At 33.8% G+C, this 27,900-nt stretch overlaps 1 protein-coding gene across 7 annotated transcripts in view; it reads left to right on the top strand.

Annotated features, from left to right (window-relative positions):
• The first annotated feature begins 24,585 nt into the window (after positions 1-24,585).
• ClpX (Caseinolytic protease chaperone subunit) overlaps positions 24,586-27,900 on the top strand; it is an 85,349-nt gene continuing 82,034 nt past the window's right edge. For 4 of the 7 annotated variants that reach the window (XM_075374079.1, XM_075374062.1, XM_075374052.1 and 1 more), the window contains exon 1: positions 24,586-24,717. The gene's annotated coding sequence lies outside the window, so the exon portion shown is untranslated. Of the gene's footprint in view, positions 24,718-25,095; positions 25,222-27,900 lie in introns of those variants that run through there. The other 3 variants (XM_075374044.1, XM_075374071.1, XM_075374085.1) reach the window with 3 other exon arrangements.

Here is a 27,900-nt window from a genome sequence, read left to right as displayed (position 1 = left end):
AAATAAATTGTAAATAACATAGCTGGAACATATGTGGTGATTTGAAACATATAGCCATTTTGTTACGCATGCAGTTAGGCTATACTAAGTACATGTGTTTTCTTTGCGAATAGGACAGCCAAGCTAGGAATAAACATTATGTTATCAAAGAGTGGAAGAAACGAGACAACTTAACTCCAAATGGGAAAAATATTATTCATGAGCCCATAGTTGAATCCAAAAAAAAAAATTTTTATCCCCTTACCATATCAAGCTAGGACTAATGAAAAATTTTGTAAAAACAATGAAGAAGAATAGTCCCGGATTTTTGTACATCAGGCAGAAATTTCCGAATGTAAGTGAAGGAAAAATTAAGAAGGAATATTTATTGGTCCTCAAATAAGAGAGTTGGTCGAAGATGCATTTAATTCAGTGTTAAATAATGTACAAAGTGTAGCTTGGGCTTTATTTAAAGACGTTTGCAAGAGTTTTCTCGGCAAACAAAAATCCGACAATTACCACGATATTGTTAATCAACTTCTTACCTCATACAGAGCTATGAGATATAATCTGTCTTTGAAAATACATTTCCTCCACTCACATCTGGATTTTTTGTCGGACAACCTCGGAGACGTGAGTGACGTACACGGTGAACGTTTCCACCAAAACATTTCGGTGATGGAAAGTCACTACAAAGGGAAATGGAATACTAACATGCTACACGATTACTATTGAACATTAATTCGGGATTTGTCTGAGGCTATTTATAAAAGAAAAGCATCAGCGAAATCATTCTAATACAGGTATGGCCATGAAAAATTATAAATTTTACAGATTTTAACTATATTTTTCCTTAATTTTTTTTGAAGCGTAATTTATTTAAAACTATGGCTGATAGAAAAAAATGGATTTACAGATCTGTAATGTACGCAAAAAAGCAATTCAAGAAATGGTATCACATTTAGAGAAACATTAAACATTTTTTTTGTCTACCCGTGTAATCAGTGTCGGCTTCGTCGTCTGTATGTTTCAGTAAAAAGACAAATCTCGAATCTTTCCAACATCTTTGAAAACATTTATGCTCTAGCCTATAATTACTGATGTCAGTCATTTCCCACAGAACTAGCTAAACAAGACCTTTTAACACCGCTGACGGTATGCCTTCGGATCCGGTGCTCTTCTTATCTCTAAGATTTAAAATGGCTGCCGTAACCTCCGTCTTATGTGAAACGTTTACGCTCACAATCAATTATTTCAAACAAACCGTTGTTTTCCTTTAGAGTCTTAATACCTGTTGTGCATTTTCCATCGGAAGGACGGGCAAGCGCCTGCCAAGCCTTTTCGTGACTATTTGATAGGCCTGCCCCATGGATCACCATTTATTGATCTTGGCCTGCTTTATCTATAGTTGAGCTTTCGTCGAGCAGCCATATATCTACTTAAGTCGAGTTAGAGATTCTGTCACGTTCGGACGTATTTTTGTACGCTCTGCTAGTATTCTGGTTTTATCGGTTCAACGGTGTTTGTTTCTGATTTGGAGGATTGGCAATTGTCGGTGGAAATTTACTGGAAGCGTCTTTTAAAGTTTATGATTTTTGGATACGGACTGACCATTTTATTTAGTGTTTTTTAGTTAATCAACCTTATTGCCTTTGGTAATAAGGTCTATAGTCTGCTGGTTGCAGTAGCAAGTTAGTGGGGGTTGTAGGTTGTCAGTAGATTAATTTGTTTACTGCTCGGGGAATTATCTTTAGTAGATAGTATTGTTACAGCTGTTATCAATTGCAATAGTGGATAGGGAACTATCATAGCTTAGACTGACAAGCGCTGTTTGAAATTAATTTTATTAATTACTATAGTAACTGTTAATATTTTTAAATTTTAATTTTTTTTTTTTTTTTTAATATATTTATTTTTATTTATTTAATTTTACTTTTATTAATCACTCAGTGACACATCATGAGAAGACGGGGATCGCTCCCGCTGGAAGCTACAGCCACGCAAAGCACTAGTGCACAAAAGTTACCTCACGTCAAGAAAACTGACGTTAAGGGAAAAAAGAGGGCGCGGCAAGGGTCCACAGATGAGGAGGATCCTTTGCCAGAGACATTGGGTAGTCGGGTTCACCAACTAGGACTCACGATGGCGGCACTTAAGCAACATATAGGACCCGGTTTGCCTAAGTATATAGGCACCCATGAAATGGAACTCAAGAAGATTTATGAAGGCTTAAATGCTTTGACCGAGCCGTCGGCGCCTGTGACTTTAATCACGCAGGCCACACAGACGATGTCCACCTATAGAGAAGATGATATAGAACAAATACTCACAAAAGAGCTAGAGGATGAAGAACTTATTGAGTTACTACATAAGAGATGGCCGAACGTACTTAGGGCTAAATTGAGTATGGTTTCTGAATTGCCCGCTGGAGTAGGAGATACTTGTAGCCTGAGAGATGTTTGCAGAATCCGCGTGAGTGAAGATGACGACACAAGGAGCCCCAAATATAAGGCGGGAGATATTATGAGGGATGAGCAAACTGTCTTCGGAGAGGAGACAGAAGTGAAGCGGAGGAAGTATAAAATTTTCGACGACTCTAGCGTGGAAGAGAAGAACACTATGCTTACTATACTGAAAGCTCTGAGAAGAATTAAAGGAAATACTAATGAATTAGCATATATACTGCCGAACAATAGTATAGGAAATTATACTAAAAAGATATTGTCGTACCTCTATAGGGAAAGAGAAGAAGCTATTAAAGTTCTGACTCTACATGGACCTCACCATACTTGACAATAGATGGAGGAGTCAGCAGTGGTATTGGGAGGTGATACCACATGATATAGCTAGCGACCATTATGCCACGATGATATCATTGAACGATGTCAGTTTTAAGACGAATGAACAACCCTCGTTGATTAGATTTTCGGCGTACCAAATAGAAGTAATTACCAATAGAGTGGCTACAAGACTAGAGGCGGCTGAACATCTTACGCCAGATACTTTGACCAATATTGTTATGAAAGAGATGGATAGAGAATCGTGCAATGGCCTCAGGAAACACACGGTCTATTGGTGGACAGGTAAAATAGCGCTCCTTAGACAGACGCTACAAACTAGGAGACGTGTAATGCAAAGGCTCAGACCCGCGGGTGACTCGAGATATCAGGAGGCAGTTAGCAACTATAAAGAGGCTAGAAGAGCTCTCAATAAAGCTATAAAGAAAGAGAAGAGAATACACTGGTCGAGGTTGTGTGCTGAACTAGACAGTGACCCATGGGGCATGGCTTTTAAAATTGTTACAAAGAGGTTTGGCAGAAGGCTTCCGATACTCTCCAAGGATTGGGCTGAAACACAAGTATCTAGTCTTTTCCCGCATATAACTATTGAGGAGCGCAACCCCACTGAATGCGATAGCAGAAGATTTGCCTTATGCTAGTTGCAATGTGCTGGCAGCATGCTTGCGACTAAGAATAGCCCCGGACCGGACCAAATACCAGCTGCATTAATTAAGAATCTCATCAAGAAAGCACCTTGGGAGATACTCGAGGTGCCAGCTACGGCCTGATTCACAAGACTTTCCCGGAGTGTTGGAAGGAGGCAAAAGTTGTGTTTTTGCCTAAAGGCACAAATGATACAGGACAATTGACATATAGACCATTGAGCCTCCTCAACACGATGGGAAAAGTGGTTGAAAAAATGTTGGCTGGCCGCATAGTGCAGGAGGTGGAAGATGGTGCGAAAATAAGTGCTAATCAGTTTGGTTTTTGGAAAGGCAGGTCAACAGTTCAGGCAATTAGTAAGGTGATTAGTTGGGCTAATGAAACTAGAAGAGGTACTTGGCGGACAAGAAACATTCCTTTGCTTGTCTCTTTAGACGTGAAGAATGCTTTTGGGTCGATTCCATGGAAACATATTAATGCGGCCATGGTTGAAAAGGGAATTAGCCCGTACTTGAGAAGGCAAGTAGAGGAATACCTCAACAGTCGCAGCTGTAAAGTCAAGGCGCAAGAGCAAGAGATATCCTTTAGTATGAGCGCCGGAGTACCGCAGGGCTCAGTCCTTGGAGCACTTTTATGGGTCATTGCCTTTGATGGTGTGCTTCGGCTAACATTTCCTGAGGGTGTACAAATTATAGCATACGCAGATGATCTTGCAATCCTTGTGCAGGCCAGAACGATCGATGAAGTTAAAAACAAGGCAAAAGCTGCATTAGAGACAGTTGGTAGATGGCTCATTGATAGGGGATTGCAGCTTTCGATTGAAAAATGTAAATACATTAAATTCACTGGAAAACGTGTATTGCAGCCAGTAGATATACGAATTGGAGACTATAATATTGAGGAAGTAACAGTATTAAAATATCTTGGAGTCATCTTACAGAAAAACTGCAGATTTACTGAGCAGGTACTAAGTGTCTGTCAGAGTGCAGAGAAACTGACTAAATGCCTAAATATAATTTTGTCAAAGCAGAGCGCTCCTCGGGCATCAAAAAGAAGAGTTTTAGCGACAACCGTAGTGTCAACAATGATGTATGCCGTGCCGGCATGGAGTTGTGCTCTCACTATTAGCAGAAATAGAGACAGGTTGAAGAGAGCACACAGGGGGATACTACTGGGAGTATTATCTGCCTATAGAACTGTTTCTTACGAGGCCCTCTGTGTGCTCTCGGGAATGTTACCGATTGACCTTATCGCCAGATATAGAACTGACAGGTTTTCAGGGAGAGCAGAAAATGAAGTCAGGGAAAACATACATAGAATCTGGCAGGAGAGATGGGCGGAGGCTGGATGGACAAGAACCTTAATTCCAGAATTAACAGGATGGATAAACAGGCGGCATGGAGAAACTGACTATTGGATCACCCAGTTCCTGACGGGACATGAATGTTTCAATAGTTATCTCCATAAGGTGGGAAGAAGGAATGAACCCACGTGCATGTACTGCGAACAGGACGATGATTCTGAGCATACGTTTTTAGTATGTAATAAATGGATAAGACTAAGACATGACGCGGGTATTCATGGAAAAACGCCGAAGGAAACCATGGATTTCATGCTCAGCAGTAAGGAGAACTGGAGGAAGGTCGCTGATTATATAAAGACAGTACTAAAAGAGAAGAATGAAGATGAAAGAAGTATGGTTTCTAGTATGTTAGGTTGGGTGGACAGCCTCAGCGGTGAGAGCCAGCATGCTTAGGTGTGCTGGTTTCAATGATCCGCTGAGGACTCCTTGGGGTGTGCTGTAGGGACAAGAGAGTATTATGAAAGATCCGGGGGTCACATCACGACTTGTAGGTATGATGTGGTTCCATAGAGGACATAATAGAGAATAAAAAATCTCAAAAGAGCCACCGGTAGGCCTGACCTGCCATGCCGGTATATAGCCGGTAGGCGGGGAGGGCCTATTAGAGTAACGGACACTCCCCTGGGTGGCGTAATACCATCAACTAGGTCTGGCCCAGGGGAGAAAAAAAATATAAATAAAAATAAATAAATAAAAAAAAAAGCCATATATCTACTTGCAGCTTCGTCACACTCGGTACCACCAGCTCTTCTCAGTCGTTGTTTCCGGCATCTCAGACTCTAGAGGTTCTGCCTCATCTGTACAATTGCATCCGATTACCAGTAAACCGGATGAAACCTACCAGCAGCAGCAGCAGATCTTGGCAATAATGGCTATCTTCTGGATTATAAGGTCTTGTAGGTCTCCCGGCGACATCTGCCTTCCATCGGTAATCTTTCTGGCCACTTTTGAAACAACTGTTGACACCTGTTTTTGAGTCAGTCGCGGCGATTTTATATGGCCGGACATCCTGGGCGAGGATGAATCATCTACCTCAAGCAGAGACGCCAGGTGATCACTGGCGGTCTCCTCCTGTAGGACGCTCCAGCTGCACCTGGAGTGATCCCACCTGTTGTCCATGATTATTAGATTGAGCAACAAGCTGTCATCTGGCCTCCTACATCAGCGTGTCGTTGTTTAAACTGAAAAGACCTGCTATCATCATAAACTCCACAAGGACTTCACCGCATCTCTTAGTATATGAACTGCCCATTACTAAGGCCTTACTATTTAGGTCACCCACCAAGATAGCCTTCTTGGGCAATCTGGCAACAATGTCATGAAGTCTTCCCATATAAGCCTCAAACTCCAGGAAATCACAATTGGGACTAACATATGCCCCTTTCAAAAGGAACCCAGACAACTCAACTACTGCTATCCCTTCACCTCTATTGAACAACTGCTATCCCTACATGCCACTAACGTTCCAGATGGCCAAGTCTCCTATTGCAATTTATAATAAGACAGTGGTTATTTAATTGGTAATTTATTTTAAATTCTGTTTATTTATATAAAATTTATGTAAAACAGTTCTAGTAATAATATTTAGAAAATGTTTCTTTTGAAAATGAAAATGCTATTCTAATTAAGCTAATGATACTTTATAATAATTAAATCTTTATGTAGTCTATCTATGTATGACTAATACTGCTACTATTCCTTCTGGTGTTGCTATTATCAGTAAGACATGAAAAAGTATGTAAATCTGCAGCTGCAGATTAAATTAAATTTTTTTCAATTTTCTTTAAAAAAATTTCAAGTAGAGTTTTTTCTTGAATTTAAACAAATGAAATAAATGTTCAACAATAGTTTATTCAGCACCACTTTATACAATAATGCATCAACCGTGTATTTCTTTGTGAATTACAATTCTGTCCCCAAAAATTTTACATCTATTTATTGTTATCTACAGGGTAGGTAATTTTGTTCCAGTAAACTGTACAGCAATCATAATATAAATTTTCATTCTTTATAATATTTCAGTATGTTGCACTTGTCATACTTATTGCCTTAATAAATCATACTTATTGCCTTATCAGGTTAATAAATCAGCAACTTAAGTGGACTACTGTCTAACAAATGAATTTTTTTTGTATTTCAAAGTAATCTAGGTATCTAAATACTACTACTAAGTATGTCTTGCACTCCTTACCAGCTCATTTTTGATACCAGTGATTCTTTTGCAGTAGTAAATTCTTTTAATACCTATAGATTTTAGTTACAATATTTCACAATTTGGATACAAATTCTTTTACATAATCATCAATAATTTTTTTAGAAAGATTATTGTTGATTACGTGTAAAAGTTTTATTTAAGTAATGGAATTTCATGTTTGATAATACAATAAATTATTTTATTTTATTAAAGCAGTGTGATAGGTACTTTAGAAATTTCTAAATTTATAAAATGAACATTAATGTTATGCTTATATTCTAAATTTGTAATTTCATTAACATTGCACAGCTAAAATGTAAAATTAACCTCTTTAAAATAAACATTCATGTTATATCTTGATGTTGAGTATAAGTAAATTTTTGTAGTCATGTGATGTTAATTACATTGTTGTAAATATAAACAAGAAATTATGTTTGCTACATAGAAATTTTTTGGAGGGCTTAGCCCTGAATACAACACCTGTAAATTTGTAAGTTATTGTTTATTTTAACTGATGAATATTTAATTAACTGTTATTGAATTCAAGCTGAATCTTATTTTAATAAATTGTAAATCTGTATTGTTTTTAGATGAAGTGATATAGGTTATGTTAGTTTTATGTATTGTATTTTCATTATGTATCAGGGTTTGTTAAAATAATTCCTGGTTTTTGTGAAAGGAGATTTAATTAATGTACAAATTAATTACATTTTTATACAATAGTAATTTCAAGAAAAAGACTCCTTAAAAGTGCTTAATGACAGTTGTTTTAAAAGTAACTATAAAATACTGTTTTAATAGTTATTTTTTGTGTGAAATGAGTTTATAATATCAGTCTTAGAGTTTTAAATTATTTTTAATCAGTGTATTAAATCGTAAAAACAAATAGTTAAGAAATAGGTCTGTTTATGTTTGATAAGTGTGTATGTACATCATTAGACTATAATATACTCTTCCCTTTACATTAAGTTAGTAGGTATTTATTATATCACTATTTGAAGCTCTTTACTTGTAATAAAAATAATTTTGATAATACTTAAACATATTTCACTCTCAAAGTGTTTTAAATTGTTTTGGAGTTTTTCGTATAGACTGTTTAGTTTATTCTTTGATAGCTTGTAATTTTTTCTTTTTTCTGTTTCTATTCATTTAACTTTGTTTTTTTCTGTTTAATTAACAATGTTTTGCCTTTATTGTAAAATTCCTGTTGTGGAACAAAGCAATATTCTTAAACTGGGTTTTGAAATATTAACAGAAAATTCAAACTTTGTTAAGCAAGTCACTTCCGTTAAAATTATTTTCTTTACTGAAGACTAGATTTGTCATTCTACCATTACTTAACTTTAAATATCATTTAATGTATTTTTAAATTATTAAATATATCTATTAGTAAATAAGGTATGTAGATATTTGAGTAATAGTTGCATAGTGAATGACAAAAAAATAAATTTCCTTGTGAAAGTCAGTCTGGAAGATAAATTTTATTAATGTCAAACCAGTTTTGTGTTGCACAGGTGTCTCAAACTCACATAAAAAAATATAAATGCTCGCAAAAATCCATATTTGTGTTGTTTTTTTTATCACTTTTACTCTAATAACAACTAAGTAGCCAACCCATGATATTGATGCTACCCAGATGTGTTGGAAAGTCTTATCTATTACATAAATATCTTTATTAATGTTCTATGCAATCACGGTTAATAAATTTTTGGTAAACATCTTCAAAGTGATAACATTTTTTACTCATTCTTTGATTGTAACAAGTCAAAATATACAGAGAAATATGTCATTTAAGATAACTTATGAGATTATACATTATATGATTTTTTTGGAAAAGAACAATAAATAATTTTAAAAAAAAACATTTTACTAATCCCTTTTTGTGCATATAAATGGAAGCTTTAAAAAAATGAAGGAAAATTGATCCTGCATTCCATTATTAGTAAAACTTCTTAAATTTCTTTACTGTTTAAATTGTATTGCACTAGATTTATGAAAAGAAACAACTCTTTCAAACATTTAAGTCAAATAGAAACTTTCAATTGCTTTGTATTGGATCCTTTACTTAAAATAATTATAATTATTTTTTATTCAAATAAAATAAAATAATTATTTTTTTTTTTTATTCAAATTATAGTAATATTTTCAAAAAATACTCCCACCCCAAAATTTTTGCGACTTCCATGGAAGAAACTGTTAAGAGTTTTCCATGAGTTTAAATTTTAACTGATATATGTATGTAACACCTTCACCAAATGATGCTTCAATTGTTATACCGTTGCTCTACATTTTAAATATCTCTTTCACCACCCTTTTGGATTTATCAGAATATATAAGTTCAAATTTTAATGTTAAAACTATATTAAATATAGTACTTGTGGCTACAAAAGAGTACTGTTAAAAGGATTTATGACACCATGTTTCTAATTTCAGTAATCTTTTAACAAGAACTTCCTTACAACCATTTTGAAACAAACCAATAAAAATCTTTTTTAATAAAATTGTCTAGTTTTTATCTGGCATTTCATAAAACAAAATAGAATTAATAAGAGATTAACAAATTTATTTGTTATAATATGAATAAAAATAAAAAATATTTCTTTGTATTTATTAACAAAAAAAAGAAGATACAGATTTCATTCTAAAGAAATTATTATAAATAATACAAAACTGAAAATAAAATAAAATTTATAGTTTTAGATATAATCATATTTTGCTGTATACTCATCCCATTGCTATTATCTCTCATTAAGCAAATTCTCAAAATTGCAATAAAAAATAAATAAAAAAAACAAAAAGTCATATTGTGCACATAAAAAAAAATGAAATAAAATTGAATCTCAAGGAAACAAATTTACAAAGTACAAACAATGTAAAAATTAGTGTTTTTTTATAAAATTTGTTAAAACCGGTGATAACAATTATTTAACTTAATAAAAACCAGATTGGCTTTATCGCCATTTTCAATATTACTAACACACAACCTAGAGGTGTAAGTGAGGAGGACAATAAAAAGATCAGTGACATGTATTATAAAAAACTGCTTGTATACATGTATCTTAAAACTATATTTATTTAAAAAAGAGGGAGGTAAATGCACTGTGTGTACTTTTATTATTACTTCAACTTAAAAAAAAATCGTTTAAATTAAAGTATTTTTTATATATTTTACAATTACAGAAAGATGCGAGCTTGAAATTTAAATAAATCTTAGGCGTTATAATCAGTCTAAGAGGAATTATTGTAAGGTATATTTTGGCTTGAGGATTTTTAATATTTATTATTTTAAATGGTATTGTCATTTCTGTGCAAAAACTAAAAATATTTTCAACATAATCATTCCTAATTAAATAAAATTTTACAAGTTTTTTGACATGAGTGTTTTAATATAATTAGTTATTTTGCCTACTACATCATGAGAGAGCCAGTATCAAAGCAAGACATTTCATAAAGCAGACCTTTTCTATTTCCTTACACCTATGTAAAATATTGTGATCTCTTTTTTTGTTAATGAGGTGGAGGTCAGGCTTGCTAGTAGGTCCTGCAAGATGTTATTAAGTGCATAAGTGTACCTGCACACTACCCACCCTCCTGGAAATCGCATGAAGTGGCATTATTTCATGAGGGGGGTAAATGCACGTGCGCACACACCCACACGTGCACACACAACACACAAAACAACTGCAGGCACTATGCCCACAAATAGGCACAACAAAACAACGCACACCAGTTCCAACATACCCCAAATCCACACAACAGCCATCAACACACATGTACCATACAATACAGCTCATCAAGAAGAACACAACACAGCAACCCACCAGTCACAATAAACACCCACAGCAGACACAGCCAATCAGCACACACACACACACACACACACACACACACACACACACACACACACACACACACACACACCACCACACAAGTTACAGACAAGCAGACCCAACAAAAAGGACACAAAATAGCACCTACCAATTCGGTTCTGACATTCTCCAAAGCAATGAGCAAGCCATCAGGTACCAAAACGAAGTACCCACAGCTTCATGGTGCCAAGGTAACCTCCATGTGTTCGGGAGACCTCCTTGGCACTCAGCCGCAGGCCTGTCCAGCCTGGCACCCTCTGGTATCTCCTTCTTGCACGGGACTCCTCAGCTGCATGTAACTTTCCCATAACTTTTCTAGCAAAGTCTTCAATAGCTTTCCAGCATTTCTCACCCTTCGTCAGGATCTGCTGAATTTCATCCAGTTTAAACATGCACTGGCAACCCAGTTTCAGTTTGTCTAGCATTTCCCTCCATTCTTCCTCAAAGCACGGGCAGCAAAAACAAACGTGCTGTGGAATCTCCGCCACCTCGTACTCAGGACACAGGTCTGAAGAGTCCAGTCTAAACCCATAAAGTTAAGATCTGAAGCTGCTATGGCCTGCCAGGTATTGAGTAAGGCTATATCCCAGCAAGCCAATTGATTTTCCACACTCCTCAAATTTCCTATTATTTGGTGAGTCCATCGGCCCTTAATGCCGTGGTTCTATCTCTCCTGCCACCTTGGTATCAACTCTTCATATCTAAGCTCAATTACACGCTTCCTCCCATCAGGTGATAAATCATTCTGCTCTCTTAACCACTTACTTTGTGTCAACACCAAATTGATGGGCATACTTCTGCTGCCTCTAAGGAAACTATTCGATAAGCAGAGATGAAGATGGCATCTTCTGTGAAAGGACTCCAATTTCCCTCTATACTTGCCATACTCAGCCACTCCTGCCCACAGATCGGCTCAATACAATAGAGCAGAGCATGCCACTCCAACTAGCAACCTCCTACGTTGCTGAAGTGGGCCACCCCTGTTCGGAAGGAGGCTGGCAACCAACCGCAGCACCCTTTCTGCCTTCTCACTTGCCTCAGTAGCATAGACTCTAAACCTAAGTTTGGAGTCGATCCATATCCCAAGATACTTAATTGCTGGCCTCGTACCTACCTTTCTTCCTACCTTTCAACTCAAAAGTCAGCACGGACCTTATTTTTGCAAAGGTAATAACCACTGCCTCAGTTTTTTCTGGTGCAAGCTTCAGCCCAACACCAGCCATCCAGGTACTGATCGCTGAGAAGGAGTCATTAATTTTACTGACAGTCTCTTGCCTATTATTAGCGTCAATTACTATAGAAAGATCGTCTGCATATCCAAATAAGGCTACTTCATGAGGAAGTGTAACCCAAAACACCCCATCGTAAGCGACATTCCAGATGGTCGATTCAAGGACCGACCTGTAGCCCTCCTCTACCTAGACATCGTTCAACTAGTCCGCACAGCACCTGACATAACAGCTTACGCCCAGTGAGATACGACCGTACCATTCTTATCAAATACTCTGGAACATTCAAAGCCACCAAGGAATGCATTATTGCGGTTTGAGAAATTCAATTGAATGCATTTCTCACATCAAGTGTAACCAGGTCATCCATTCGGCCTCCACCGCCTCTCATAGACCTTCTTGGCACCTCGCACACACCCGCCACAGCAGCCGAGGCCGATCTAGCCCAACGAAAGCCAAATTGCCTTGCAGAGTCCGCCCGCCTCCTGCCTCCTCCACAACTCACGATATGTGCTGTATCATTCGCTCCAATATCTTGGCAAGCAAGTCAATCAGCGGCTGGTATGAGGAGGGAAGTCCCAGATCCCTCCCCAACTTAGTCACCAGCACCAGCCGCTGTTTCTTCCACCTGTGTGGAAAAACTTCTTCAATGAGACAAGAATTGTACATTTCCAGGCAGACATCCTGCCTAGTCCAAGCCGCCACCTTTATCACAAGATTTGGAGCCACTTTAGTACTGGCACCTTATCCACTGGAATTCTTGATATCGTCGCCATGAACTTCTCATTGATGAAGGAAGGCGGAGATCCGTCTCTTCCCTGTCGTCCATCCCTAACTCTTCTCCGTAGGGGAAAAGCACCCCTATGGTACGCCACACTTCATCTGGATCTTGGGTTACAGGTACACTATGTCTTAAGCTCTTCTGAACTATGATCATATATGACCTCCCGCATGGATAACCTTCCACCTCTGAAATGAGTTGCTTCCATGCCCTTTATTTAGACTCACAAATGAGTCCAGTAAGCTCCTTCCTGCACTCCCTTAGTGTGTCGCATATATAGATCTAAGAGAGTGCAGGTATGCCCGAGTCATACGCCTCCTGCCCTTATGGCATTCCATAACTTTTCTGGCAATGTCTGGAGTCCACTAATATGTCATGGAGGGGGGTGTCCCAGTCAGCTATATTTCTGTGGTAAATCCATGCAGGCCTCATCCAAACAACCTTCAAGACAATGAGCCTTTTCCTCTGCCATGTTTGCATCATGTATATCACAAAAGTCGAGGACCAGTTAAAATAATCGAGTCAAAATCCTTAACGCTCCAACCCATGAACGCGAGAGAAACACCTCTGTCCTGGCTGTTATCCAAGATTGTCATCAGAATTGGTTGGTGATCAATGCCCATGTACTCCTCGGAGACTTGCCAGTCCGTAATCTTTACAGCCACCTTACAGCCGATATGTAAGGAAGTCCCTAGAGATGTTCATCAGGATTTTCTTGTAGCTCTCTATCTGAATATTGGGTGAGAGGTAGCATGAATAGTAATACACTCCACCTACCCTCGCCCTCACAAAACCATTGCTTCTATGAATATTGGTGCATTGGTGGAGACGCGCACTACCAGAGGGCCACCCCACTATCCTCCGAAACAATCCAGTCCAGGTCCAGACAAAGAACATATGGCTCTGAGATGAGTGCTATGTCCGCACCTGCACCCGATATGTAAACAGTCAGCATATCTGGTCCTCCCGCAGCTCAGTCTGTCATTCTCCTTAACGAGGGATTTGTTAGTTTCTTTCTTTGTCCCTTTAGGGCATGATGTTCTGCCAGTTCTGTGCCCCTCTGTATTACATGTCAAGCACTTAGGCTTCAGTGTGCAGTCAGTCGCCCAATGCCCTTCTCCTCTGCAGTCGAAACAAGCACCCGCTCTGTTTTCACCATAACAAAACCTCACTATGAGCCTTGTAAAAACTCACTATATGAGCTTCCGAGGCAGAAGCTCATATTAAATTACAGTGTGAGAAGCTTGCCATAATTCACAAAACTAAAAGCTTTAGTTAAGAAATGTCATCAAATAACCCTTCTCAACAGAATTCTTGGCATCATTGAGTTTTAAAAGGGCAAGTTCAATGCTCAACCCCTGAAAACTAAACTGATTTTCACTAAAAATATTTTCTTATTTTGAAAGAGAGTTAAGATTTAATACATTTTTCAAACATTATACTTTAGATAATAAATAAAAAATAGATTTTGTTCAATAGTTTTCCTTCTGATCTGTATCTTCTTCAAACAGAAGAATAGAACAGCCTTTTTATGCTTTGGAAATTTGCCAGGAGCTAAAAAAAATTTTAAAGATTCAAAAATTTCCTAAATACATTTAAAGAGATTTCATTAGATACAAGAAGTTATACCTTAAACTTCAGCAGATGATTCATACACAAGAATTTCATTAACAGCTAATTTTGGCTTATTCTGGTATAGTTTTTGATGGTGAATCCAAATATGATCTCAAAATTTGCCGTAAGTGTTCTTTTTTTGTAATTATCACTCATAAATAATGAAAATTGTTTAAACGATTTATTTTCTCTGTTAAAAACACTTGTAAAGATTTGCTGTGAGTCATTGTTTATATTTGATAATGAAATATGAACCTCTAAGAAATTTATAAATCATTAAGAGTGAAATAATTTGGAATTACCATGTGACTGATTAATAGATCATAGAATAACATTGATTTTAACTGCTTTCTACGGCCCATTCTTTTTAGCAAAAATAAGTTTATTCACAGAAATGGTTTAACAGCCCCTATTAATGACATCAAAATTGATATAGTCATTTCAGTTACTATTTTTATTGTGCAATAATTCAGATCAGATAATCACTTACATTCTGGCTTTCATGCAAATACCATCGCTAGTTTGGTATTTGTTTTATTCCCACATTTTCTTAAATTGTTTTTTGTGTATTGTTAATAGTTAATGTAAAAATAACACATAGTGGTACAAATCATTCTATCAATTTTCACTTTAGGTGTGGTGAATTAGCTTTTAAATTTCAAAGAAGAAATATTATTCCTTTAATTAAAAAAAAAATATGAATTACATTTTGGGTTAAAGTAGGAGATCAGGTCAAATCTTGGGTCCCTCATATCAGCTGTATACTTAGTGTTTAACTTATTAACCTGCTGTCTAAGTGTAAAGTGGCAACATAGGTCTTTTGCTGTTCCTGTGGCCAAAGGCAAGAATCTTTCGTTTATACAGCAAAAATGAAGGAGGTGTATGAACTTTTACTAATAAGGATACAGTATGAAAAGTATTCAAAGTATTCTTGGCACATATGTGAAGACCTACAGGTGATTGCCATTTTATTAGGATTGCAGCTTGGTTATAATAAGTACTGTTGCCTTATCTGAGTGGGACAGTAGAAACAGGAAAAACCAAAGAAGAAGAGAGAAGCACTCATAGCTGGACAGAAAAATATTATTTTTCAGGCTCTTGTGAATCAAAGAATCACCATTACATGTAAAACTTGAGTTGATGAAAAATTTTGTTGAAGGAATGAACCATAATGGCTAGAGTTACTTATACCTTAAAAAGCAAGTTTCCCAGGTTCAGTGAAGCAAAAATTAAAGATTTGTTGGACCACAGATATGTAAACTAATAAAGGATTTGATCTTTGAGAGGAATTTGACTGAGTCTGAAAAAGCAGCATGTATATCTTTCAAAATGTTGTTAAATCATTTCTGGGCAAAAAGAAGGCAGGAACTATGTAGAATTGGTGAGTGAACTTCTTAATAACTATAAGAAAATTGGGATACAATATGTCTAAAAATGCATATGTTGCATTCACATTTAGGCTTTTTTCCTCCTAATCTTGATGATGTATGGAATGAGCACAGCAAAATCTTTCACCAGAATTATCAATGATGGAAATATGCAAAAAAGAAAATGTTACCTGAATATGCTTGTTGATTGCTGCTGGAGACTGAGAAGGTACATTCTAGAGGCTGAATACAGGAAAAAACTAAAGAAAGATAGATATTAAGTAAAATAATGCACAGTATAATTGCTATAAAAATCAGAAATGTAATTTCTATATAACTCTCTATATAAGTGGTTACATAATTCCTTTAAAAAAAAATCAGGTTTCCTTAAAATCTATGTTACTAAAGAAACCCTGACCTTCACACAATTTGGGTTTCCAGATTAGAGATCAGCACAAAAAAAAATACTTTGACACACCTTATTGAATGAATGCATATAAATTTTTTTTTTTTAGTTCAGCATACAAATTTTCTATGATGATGTGGAAACTGAATCTTAAGCATTCAATATTTGTTTTAAGAATAAAACTTACCATTTAATGTTTAATTAAATTTTTTTGTTATTTTAAGTATACATTAGATGGTAAGTTTTTATATAAGAATTAGATTCATTAGTTCTCTGATATTGATTTGCTGCATTATTAAACTTATTTACTATTTCACCTGAATTAGCTGAAATAGTGTTATCAGAGAGTTGAAAAATTTTAACACCAGCATTTTATTCCTCTCGGTAATCAGAATATAATTCTATGCATTTATTGTAACCGAACCTTAGTAATACACAAATCAGCAATATACAACCTATTTCTATAAGATTTACAATGTTTAATTACTTTAACTACAATATTGTACACTTACATCACCCATGTATGTAATATATTTACATTGAAATAAATGTGTATTTAACAGAAATACAAGTTCAAAGTAGATGTTAATATAATTATTAATATTGAATTACTACAATTTTCAGTCTCTAAATTTATGTCAACTGCTACAAGAAGATTACTGTAGGAATAATTAGATTAGAGAACTTTCTTTGAGATAAGAATTTGAGCACACATATTTATAATCTTTGCACAGATTACTATTTTAATTCCAACTTAAAATTTCTAATATTAATTGGTACTGAATTTAGCTTCAGTTTTGTTATTAAAAATGATCTTACAATCTTATCTACAACATCACCATAATGAATATGAAAAGCAGTAACTTTCAATACTGTAGTAATATTCTCTGAACCGTAGACATTGCTCATTTTGTAGTGAGAAACAAACTAAACCACTCAACAAAAAAGAAAAAGTAAAAATAAAGTGCAAAATGGAATTTCATCTTAATTGTCTGTGAAACGTTTAGCCAGTTCAAAAATAAACTTATTACATTATGATTATCATAAATACTGTTTCTAGGGTCACCAACACGAGTGTTTGATGTTGAGAGAATGTATATAAACATCCTCACTAAGTCCTTGTGTATATATATATATATATATATATACACACACACACACACAAGGACATATATATATACATAGGACATAGGATATATATATATATTTTTATGTTTTTCAAGCATCTTTTGTAAAAAAAATGTCTGAGGGATAAATAATATATAATTTTCAGAATTGTAACAAAATGAAATATTTAAGTGTACTAACTATGAGTGGGCGATTCTATACACTAAGAAAAACAATCTCCAAGGCAATTTAAACTTAAAAATGGAGTAATGTATCATAAGTATAACTGCTGAAGGGTAATGGTGGATGACGTTGGAATGTTTCTTTAGAAGTGGATATGAAACTAAGTTTTGGTGACTTGGCAATAGAAACTTCTCCTCCAGTGCATCACTATCCACTTCATGATGATGAAGTGGTGGTGGTCCTCTGTCTTAAGGAAAACAGCAACTGCCATTCTGAGATTAAAAATTCTGTTAATATTATTATTATATGCAACAATTACACCATTTTGTATAATGGTATTTTATGTTTCTTTGCAGTTAAATATATTCCTTTATTTAACTATGCAATTATTATATTATCAACATTCGTTCCATCAGCTTTTTCTTGTGAGCTACTGGATTATTTACAAAAGAAGGAATAGATAAGATTTCAAATTTTTATTTCTAACAAACCGTAAAAGACAAAAACACATACCTTATAGTACTGGATAGAGGAAGGTTCAAAGTTAATGGCCTTTTGATTTAGGGTGCAATCTATATGAGTACTATGTGTTAGGAGATAAATATCAAAACAACAACCCATTTCTTACCATACTGAATTGATTGACTGCTAGTTATTGAATTCACAGTTTCAATCATGCAATATCACAGATGTAAAATAGTAGTAGGGATTGTTGAGATAAATCTGCCTTGTATGTACTACCTTTGTTAGGGTAATTATTCTATGTATTTACCAGTGGTTCAAATAATAAATAAATATAGACATTTACCACCTCATAATTAGATATGATCCTTTAATATTTGAATGAATAATACAAGATTATGTATAAGTGTATGTAAATGCCTTTAATGATTCCATAAATGATACATTGTTAAAGAATATTATATTTTACCTTGAGTCCATGAAAATTGATAGAAGAAGGCTGGAAGAAGACTGCCTGAATGTAGTGCGGAGCCGGCTTATGTAATGTGTTCAGAGCCGCTAAATCATCAGGTGCTGAGTATGCATCCGGAAGGAGCTGTGTGAACTGTACGGAGCCGAGTGCAGGACAAGAGTCGAGTGTGAACTAATAGAAAGACCTTTAAATCTTAAAGTTCTTTTAAAAAATTTTAATAACATGCACTGAGTCTGAACAGGGGTAGGTAGTAGAAATATCTTTTTTTTATGTACACCCCTAGATAAAAATTGCAAGGAGTAAGGTTTGGTGACCTATGAGGTCGCAGATCAAGATTCCAAGAAGATCACCACTTCCAATCAATTGTCCATGAATGGTGTTGTTCAGATGATAGCGGACTTGGAAGTGGAAATGAAGTGGGGCATCATCTTGCGCGAAAATTATCTCACTCAACAAAATTCAAACATGAAATGAGTCACTCAAATCATCTTTGAAGTTCTGAAGACGAACAATTTTGTAGTACGTTCAGATACAAAACTTCAGCCACATTTTGCTTGGAAAAAAGAAAGGTCCATAAAGTTTGCTAACAGAGATGGTGCAAAACACACTGAGATTCAATGATCTCTTTCATGTTTGATGACTACGCAAGGATTTTTACTCTCCCCTTTCTAATATTATAGAGATTAACATTATGAGATAGGTGAAACATTGTTTCATCAGAAAAAAAAATAGTTTGAAAACATTATCCTCGTTCATATTCTCTGGAATCACACTGCTAAGTTTGAAATTTCTGTTTGGTTGCCGGAATCCAATGCCTCGGGTAATTGCAAATTATATGCTTCATATGCAGATACTCCTTCAGAACCCATCACTCTGTTTGAGTAATTCCAAGATCAATGCTTACTTATGATGTAAATTTCCTCGGGCTCTGTTCAAATGCAGGTTGGATATGCTCAACATTTTCATTTGACGTAAAAGACAACCAGTGCTCTTTCCTATTTGCATATGTAAACATCGTTAATGGTATTCGTGAATTAATTATTGACAAAGCCGTTGTTTGTTGAATTGACGGTGGAATTTAAATTGCTCTAAAACATTGAATTCAATCTTTGCAAACTGCAGCACATCAAACAACTTTTCCTATGACATCGCCAGTTTCCTGCAAACAAAGAATAGTGTTGTGTTCCATTGAATGAAACTAATAAACGGCTTTTAAAACCTGAACTTTCCTCTAACCAGTGGTATGTAGTATGTGTTTCAGTGCTTTATAACAGGTATTTCGGAAAGGATGCAACTCCTTTGTTTGATAACATGAATTTATTATAAAAATATTAATGTTAATAAAATACTTGTACAACAGTATTCAAATCACCTCTAATAAAAATAAATGCTTAAAATGATTTCCTGTGATCCCAATCCAGGTTCGTACACATTTCATAACGTTTGCAGTCACTTTTCGTAATGTTGGCTCAATAATGTTTGAAATCTCACTTTTAATGTAAGCCTACAATACGTCAAGTGCATGAGGATTGTTTTTAAAAATACACTTTTTAAATACCCCAAAAGGAAAATGTTTTATGGTGTAGGATCTAGGAATCTTGGAAGCTACAATTCTTTTGATATCAAACGATGGACAAAAAATTCCCATAACATATTCAGCGTTTCATTAGTAATATGGCACATTGCGTTATCCTGCTGGAACCAACATTCTCGTTCATGTAAATCTAACATGACAATAAACCGTTCGATTAAGTTGCGATAAACCACAGTATCTGATCCACTGGGGACTCCAGGGGATGCTAGGGAAAAGAAAAATGAAAAAAGACCCGACATCGCTTCTCGACAGAAATGTTTGGGCGTGGTGTCAAAAGAACAGCAAAAAATAACTCAAAAGAGCTGACCGGCGAGCCGACCTGCCATGCCGGATTTCCAGCCGGTAGGTAGGAAGGCTCGTTAGAGTAAACAGGCACTTCTCTAGGTGGTGTAATACCAAACAGTCGGACCAGCCCATGGGAGTAGGAAGAAAAAACCACACTACCTACAGATTTGTCAAAAAATAAAGGTCCTCTTACACGACGCTGTAAGAGGTGTTTGGTCCACCAAACACTAATTTTACGTGCGTGTAATGACTGTTCATGAAACGTGTAAGGATTTCAGCGCTCCATACTCGGCAGTTCTGGTTGTTAATGTAGCCATCTGAGTGAAACCATGCCTCTTGGCTAAAATAAACACGATCCAAAATTTCAATACGTTGTCGTCAAGAGAACGTAGCCGACGATAATACTGTAAACGTTTTCCACGGTCTACTTCTTTCAGTTCTTGAACGACACCGATGCGATAAGCATGCGATTGTAATTTTTTTACTAGCCCTAAATGCTGTAGAGAGTGAAAGCCTGGCATGTGAAGATAACTTTCTGAGCGATTTTCTGCGTGAGCGAGTCAAACGTTATTTCACATCCTCTAAAACTTCTACTGTTAACAGTGATGATGGTCGACCTGTGCTTTTTCGATAATATACATTCCCAGTCACAGAAATTTATTTATCAGACGCAATATTGCCTACCTGTTAGGAACTGAAGAATTGCGAATTTTTTTCCGAAACTGATCTCACTCGTTCGTAAGATTTAACTTATACGTGGAATAAATCAATAATAAACACACGTTCGCCCTTGGAAAACGATATAGTTTACACAATAGAGAGGAATTTATACAGGTGTAGTACTTGTGCATAAGGACATTTTAATCGTTACAAGCTGCTTGCCTAGAGTACAGAGTTGCCAACTGACATGTAGGGAAAAATAAAATTTACCTAAACGTGACTTCTTCTACCTTCTTAATCTTAGGGTTGCGTCATTTTGAAACAGCCCTTAGTTTTAAAGTGTAAATAAAAATTTGAAATTACTCCTTTTTGAATTACTTTGTAAACCGTTTAATATATAAATAAATGTTTTATTTGAATTGAACATTACACAGATACTGTCAAGAATAAGTGCAAATAAAAAGAACTACCGTATTGCCACAATATTTGCCTGAATGGATCCAAGAATATTGTGGCTGAAATTTACCAAAGCATTATCACAAAACACAAAATTAATTTTAGAAAAAATGTAATTTAAAGTGCTTAAAATTCATATTAATAAAAACATAATAAATATAAGTAATATAATAAAACAGATGTATGAAAAAATCAAATAAACAAAAAATAAGTATTAAAAAAGATATAACAATTTATAGGGTATAATGAAAAATATTCGAGTGCAATCATTTGTTCACATTTAACAAAGGCAATAGAAAAGACATCAAAAGATTTACTTTAATCAAAAAATTCATAAAAAATATTGTACGAAATATTTTCAATTTAATTAAATTGGACAAAAGATCTTTGAAGTCGTTAGATAACTATTAAAAAATAGCAACAAAAACATAAGTCCAATTCACATAAGCCAAAGTACTGAGTTTAGATTCATGAAGATTATACTCTATGGTTTGATAAACATGTATATTGTTGTCTCTTTATGAATAAAATTCTGAATGCACATCTATAAATGAATAGAAAATGAACTGCTTTTAATTTACTAAATATTATTATATATGATCTGTATTTATAGGTGCCAAACAACAGTTTAACTGCCTTGTATTACACTGATACCTGTTCTACCTTTGAAAGAATTCCCAAAGTACAAGACAATATTATAATACATTATATTTCAGTTGAAAGTATCCAGCAGATATAAATATTTAGTAATGATCACAAGCTTAGTGTTACATTAAAATGCTTAAAAACAAAACACTTTGGTTTGATTTGATGTAGACAAAATCAATTTGACTGCCCCACAACAATGTATCTTCTAGTAAGACAATGTGAGCAACAGAGACTTCACAATATGAACAATAGAAATTTACCATTATCATTAGTGGTAGTCTGTACATATAGTTAGTAATGTACTTCATCCCGAGAAGCACAATGCAACAATTTTTTCCATATTTAATACTAAATAGTATAATCCAACCATTCAATGAATTTCTGAACTGGTAATGTAAAATTTTCTAGCACATTTAAATAATTACCTCTGGATGTAGTTACAGTGGTATTATTTATGAAGAGGGTAACAATGATTAATTTTACAATTTTGAGAAAAATCATGAATAAATAGAAGAGAAAAGGACACAGCTGGACCTGTATTCTGTATCTTGGGAGTAAGGACCTATAATTTATATGAGTGTAATAAAAAGTGAAATTCCAGCTTTCTGTTTGGTAGAAGTTACATTGATCAAGTATGCTATCTCTTTTGCCAGACATTTACACTGATATGAAATGCCCTGTTTGTATCATTTATAAAAAAAAGAACAGTACATTAAGTACAACATTCATCCTCCCTCTGAAACATTGTATATTAAACCTTACTCTCCCTTTGAGTTTTCTTATTGTTGCCTAGATATCAGCAAGTTTGGGTTTCTATGCATTTCCATTTGAAACTGTGTATAAGCATTTGAATGATGTGCAGTTATTTGCGTTAAAAATCTATCTCAATCTTTATTATGGATGTGGACATATAATGTAACTGAGATAGAAAAGTAAGCAGTAAGTTGCTTTTGGACATATTCAGGCTGTCTGATGAACAGAATGAAAATATAGAACCCTTGCAGGGTTGATAGTCCAGAAGTGTTTTTGTGGGCATGGCATGGTGATTTTATTTTCACTCACTACTTATCCTGGTGCCTGGCATGGGATGGTTGTTGAGATTAACTGTCATTTTCAGTAGTGATTTGTGTTTCATATCTTAATTTTTCTGTTACCTAATGCAGAATTCTTGGGTTAAGTAACTGTTTAAAAGTAATTATATTTCACCAAAGAAACTGAAAACTACTGACATTTATATTGTGAAAGTATTAACTCTTTCATGGCTAATACTAACTTCTTTTGTCTTTTCAAACTCATTTTTTCTAAACTGGAATTTAAATAAATATTATTTTATATTTTATTATTCACAATTAATTTCACAAATTTTGTTATTAGAACAAACATCAGTAATGCCATGTTAGATTATCCAGTCTCAGTATATTACTGTTTGTTAGGTTAAGTTGATACAAATAGTTGCTATTTTAAATGTAACTACAATTAGATTAGTTTTGGCAAATTATTTTGATTAGTACCTCTTCACTAATAACAATGGCATTACTGGCAGACCAAATTTTAAATGCTAATTACAGCTCACATGTAGTAATTTGCATCAATTCTATATAAATTATGATATGAATGTATATAAATTTTGATTTTTGGGAAATTTGAGATTATCACAAATTCAGTTAAATAATAAGAGCCCAAGGGCTCTTACTATTTAAGCCTTGAAGCTTCACTTGAAGCCAAATTTGATTATGACTAGAGACAGTCTATAGTTCTTATATATTGCCAAGCAGCTGGTTGAAGTAACAGATCTCAATTATTACAAAATTAACACTGACATCTAGCACATTACCTATTGAATTTTGGTGACATAACCGATGAAAAAGCTGACTACAAATCTGGAGCTTATGAAAATTTACATAAATATATTATAACTGTAACTATAATTAAGAGTAACTATAATAAGAAGTACATTTAGTTGTTAATTGAATGCCATATAAGATGAGGAAGTCTGCATGATGAAAACAAGTTTTAAAAAATAGATCATTAATTACAATTCACTTTCTTAATACTGGAAATGTATTTCCAGAAGTACTATTACATTGCTCAGTGGTATAGCAAAAAATCTAGCAATGCCATTGAGGAATATAAGATCTGCATTTTAATAATGAAAATATCTTTTGGAGGAATACTTCCAGGTTCAATATTAAAAAGAGAGTCAAAATAATTTTTTATTTTGTAAGTTTTTGAAGTAAATTCAAAACTGGCGGTTAATTTTCATTTCCTTTTAAAAATTAAAAAAAAAACATTTATTTAAGAAGGCTAATACAGATAATTTTTTACATGAACGTAAAAGTGTGTAAAATTGTACGCACCCACGTGCGCACGCGCGTGTAAATTCGCAAATATTTTTACATAACATTGACTTTACCTTTAATTTAAAAACTAAAGTTGTTAAACAAGTTTACGGGTTGTAAGTTGAAATGCATTATTGTTCTATTGGCGAGACTGTAAACATTACCAGCTGTTCTTACTGTGATGAGTGTCGTGTGTTATTTATAAATAATTTTTACAGTGAAGTGCGTATTACTTGTTTATCTGTATAATAGAGTTTGTTTACTAGGTTTGTATTAGGAAATTTTTATTATATCATAAAAGTTACTCAATGGTTTTAAAATGTGGAACAGTTGTGAGGGTTATGTCTCCTAAGCTCAGCCACTTAGGCTTTTCTGTAACTTAATGCAGTTTATCTTTCATATTTTATTTTAAATTTATTTACCCATTGAATATTATTTGTAAAATAAATAAATAAGTATGCAGTAGTTTTTTCTGCTTGTGATATACCAAATTTAATAACCTTTGAACGGCCTTGGCCATGTAAATAGCGTTTTGCACAGATAAGCATTTTTTTCACTGATAATGAAACTAGTCCTTTATTTATTTATAATTATTTTTTATAGCAGAGGAGTATGTCAATTTAATTTTTTTATTGGGTTTTGTAAAAATATTAATTCCTTTGTGCCTGTATTGGTTTGATCATATCAACGTTAAAAAAATAAAACGTTCTTAGGGTTATATTTTTTTCAGCATTCCACTGACTTCAAGAGTTCAAATCACAGTCAAGCTTGTTAGTTTTCTCATTTTACAAAGTTGATTTCTTATACTTTCATAGAGAAAAAAAATGAAACTGTGGAAGTGATTTTAGTTTTAATTGTGACTTTTTATTTGTAACTAGCATTTAAAGTAGTTTTGTATGTAGTCATTTACTGTTACTAATATTAAATGAAAGTTTTATTTGGGAAGTTCATTCTGTTACATTTTCAAATTTTATTTTTCATTAAATATTTTCCGTGGGTTTATTATTTTTACTTAGTTGTTAAATATTCATATACTTTGTACGTCAAGAGAACAAGGTGCATTTAACTTTATAATTATTCTGGTTTAATACACCTGTGAAAATTTGTTTTTTGCTGTAAAATATGTGTAAGCCTTATTTAATGTTTTACGTAGAATAAATGGTTTGGCACTGTTTAATTAGTAGTTTGTTAAAAGTAATTATATATATTTATTTTTGTTTACTGTCTACAAATTCATTATGTTTGCTTCCTTGTAAGCATTATTTTTGAAGAAAACTTGAAAATTTGCTGGAAGAACTCTTTGAAATCGAAATTTTTAATTTTAATACCTGAACTTTCATAATCTGTTAAATATTATTAATTTTAGTGTACCCTTATGCAGACATACAATCAAGCACAAACCTTGAAATTTCTTTGGCTCTTTCTAATTTCAAAGCACCTTGTTTTAAATTTTCATTGATTTCTGTAATAGATTTCTTTATATATTGTTAGTTTGACACATTTATTCCTTCAGAAATTGCATCTCCTATTTATTTTGTGACTTAAGTATTGCTAAACTCTAAAATAATCTCTAACAACTGAAAATTTTAAGTGCTTTGTAATTATATTTGCAATAAGTACTGTTAAAAGATAAATGGTTAGCAGTGTTCTTTAACAACCTTTTTGGTAACTACTTTGGAATCAGTAGTTTTAACGGTCGAGATTTCTAAGGCACAGATTTTCAATAACTATATTTTAAGTTTTTGTGGTATGATGCTTATAATAAATCAATCAGACATTGTATGTATATGATTCATTCTGTAATATAAACAGATTAGTTTTATAAATTAAGAAATTAAATGCACTATTTTTAGCAGTGTCTGGGATTAAAAAAGAAAGCTTTGGATAGGATTATATAATCCATATATGAAAATAATAAAATGTTAGAATCACAGTTAATGGAAATTCACCAATATGAAAATATCAGATATTTATGAATATAAACGTGTATTATGATTGTAATTTATTCCAGACTAAAATTACAGAGCAGTTTTTGTCCTATGATAAAGTATTCTGTTATGAATAGTAAAGAAAGCAGAGAACATTAGTCATAGCATACTCCAGAGATGTAGAATGATTGCTGTGTTTATCTTCTCATATACTGCTGTTAGTAGTCACAATCAAGGAATATGACCATGGTAATGACACTAACCTTTAAATCTACTGATAGCAACTAGTGTAATTTTGACCACCATTGGATTCAGTCACAAGTATACATTTTATTTTTACCAGTACATAAATTATAAAATAGGATAGGTTTTTACTATTTATGTTGCTCTTGTTTAATGTTACTTGATGTGAAATTTTTTCAGAAAAGTATTGAGTTTATTCTTCTAACCACAACAGTTTAAAAAAAATATATGTTTTTTTCTTTTGTCTATCTGTTTCTTAATGGCCATTTGAAACTCTACATTTATACACTTATGAAATGTAGGATCCATTTTTTTGGGGGATACAAAATTCACACATATAATGAATCTGTAAATCTGCTGTTTATCAGTGGTGTGTGTAACCTTAAATCTTATACAATATATGCTATAAATATTATGGTTATTTTTGAAACTGTTTATATGGAGCATGTGTATGTGTACCAGATAGGTGAAATTCATAAATTATTTAGTCTGAAATAATATTGTGGTCTTCTTGTGTAATGAGACATTTAAGCGCAGCAGTGTATTATAGCATGCAAAATAATGTTATACGCAATTAAAAGTTTTCTAGAAGTATCTATGTGCAGTCTTCCCAAGCAAACTGATTAGTGAATATGAGTAGTTGCATTAAATTTACTTAATTGTTTGTTTGGTTTATCCTCAGCTAAATGATTTTACCCATTATTTGTTCAGAATAACCTAAATTTTTATACTATTTTTAATACCATTATTTTTTTTATACAATTTTTAATTATATCAATACTTCTTTTGGTTCTTTTTTGTTTTATGCCACCCAAAAATTCTTGCCCAAGTCAACTTAAAATCACCCAAAATTTTTTAAGCATTATTGCTTATAATTATAGATGTAAATTAACAGAACTTAACCTACGCTCACTTTGCTCACTAACCTCGTCTATTTAACAGTAATGTTTTGATTATTTAAATAATATAATTGCAAAATTACTGAATTTATTATTTAAAAACTCAAAACATTATTGTGTTAATTGGTCAAGGTTAGCGAGCATAGGTTAACTTTGGATAAATTATATTTTTAAAATAAATAAATGTAAATGATTATATTGAATGAGTACTTCCAATGAGATAGAATTAAAATGGATGTGATAGGTGGCTATGCAAGAAATGAACTTGTCGATCGGAAATTGATTTGCACAGTAATACATGATTACAAGATACATAATTATCATTTGATACTATTACGTTTATTTATTGCTGGTCAAAGGAGTATACAAAGAATAATTA

The sequence above is a fragment of the Lycorma delicatula genome, chromosome 1 (assembly GCF_047948215.1).
Source record: "Lycorma delicatula isolate Av1 chromosome 1, ASM4794821v1, whole genome shotgun sequence".
Lineage (NCBI taxonomy): Eukaryota > Metazoa > Arthropoda > Insecta > Hemiptera > Fulgoridae > Lycorma > Lycorma delicatula.
This window is presented reverse-complemented; position numbering and strand designations above follow the sequence as displayed.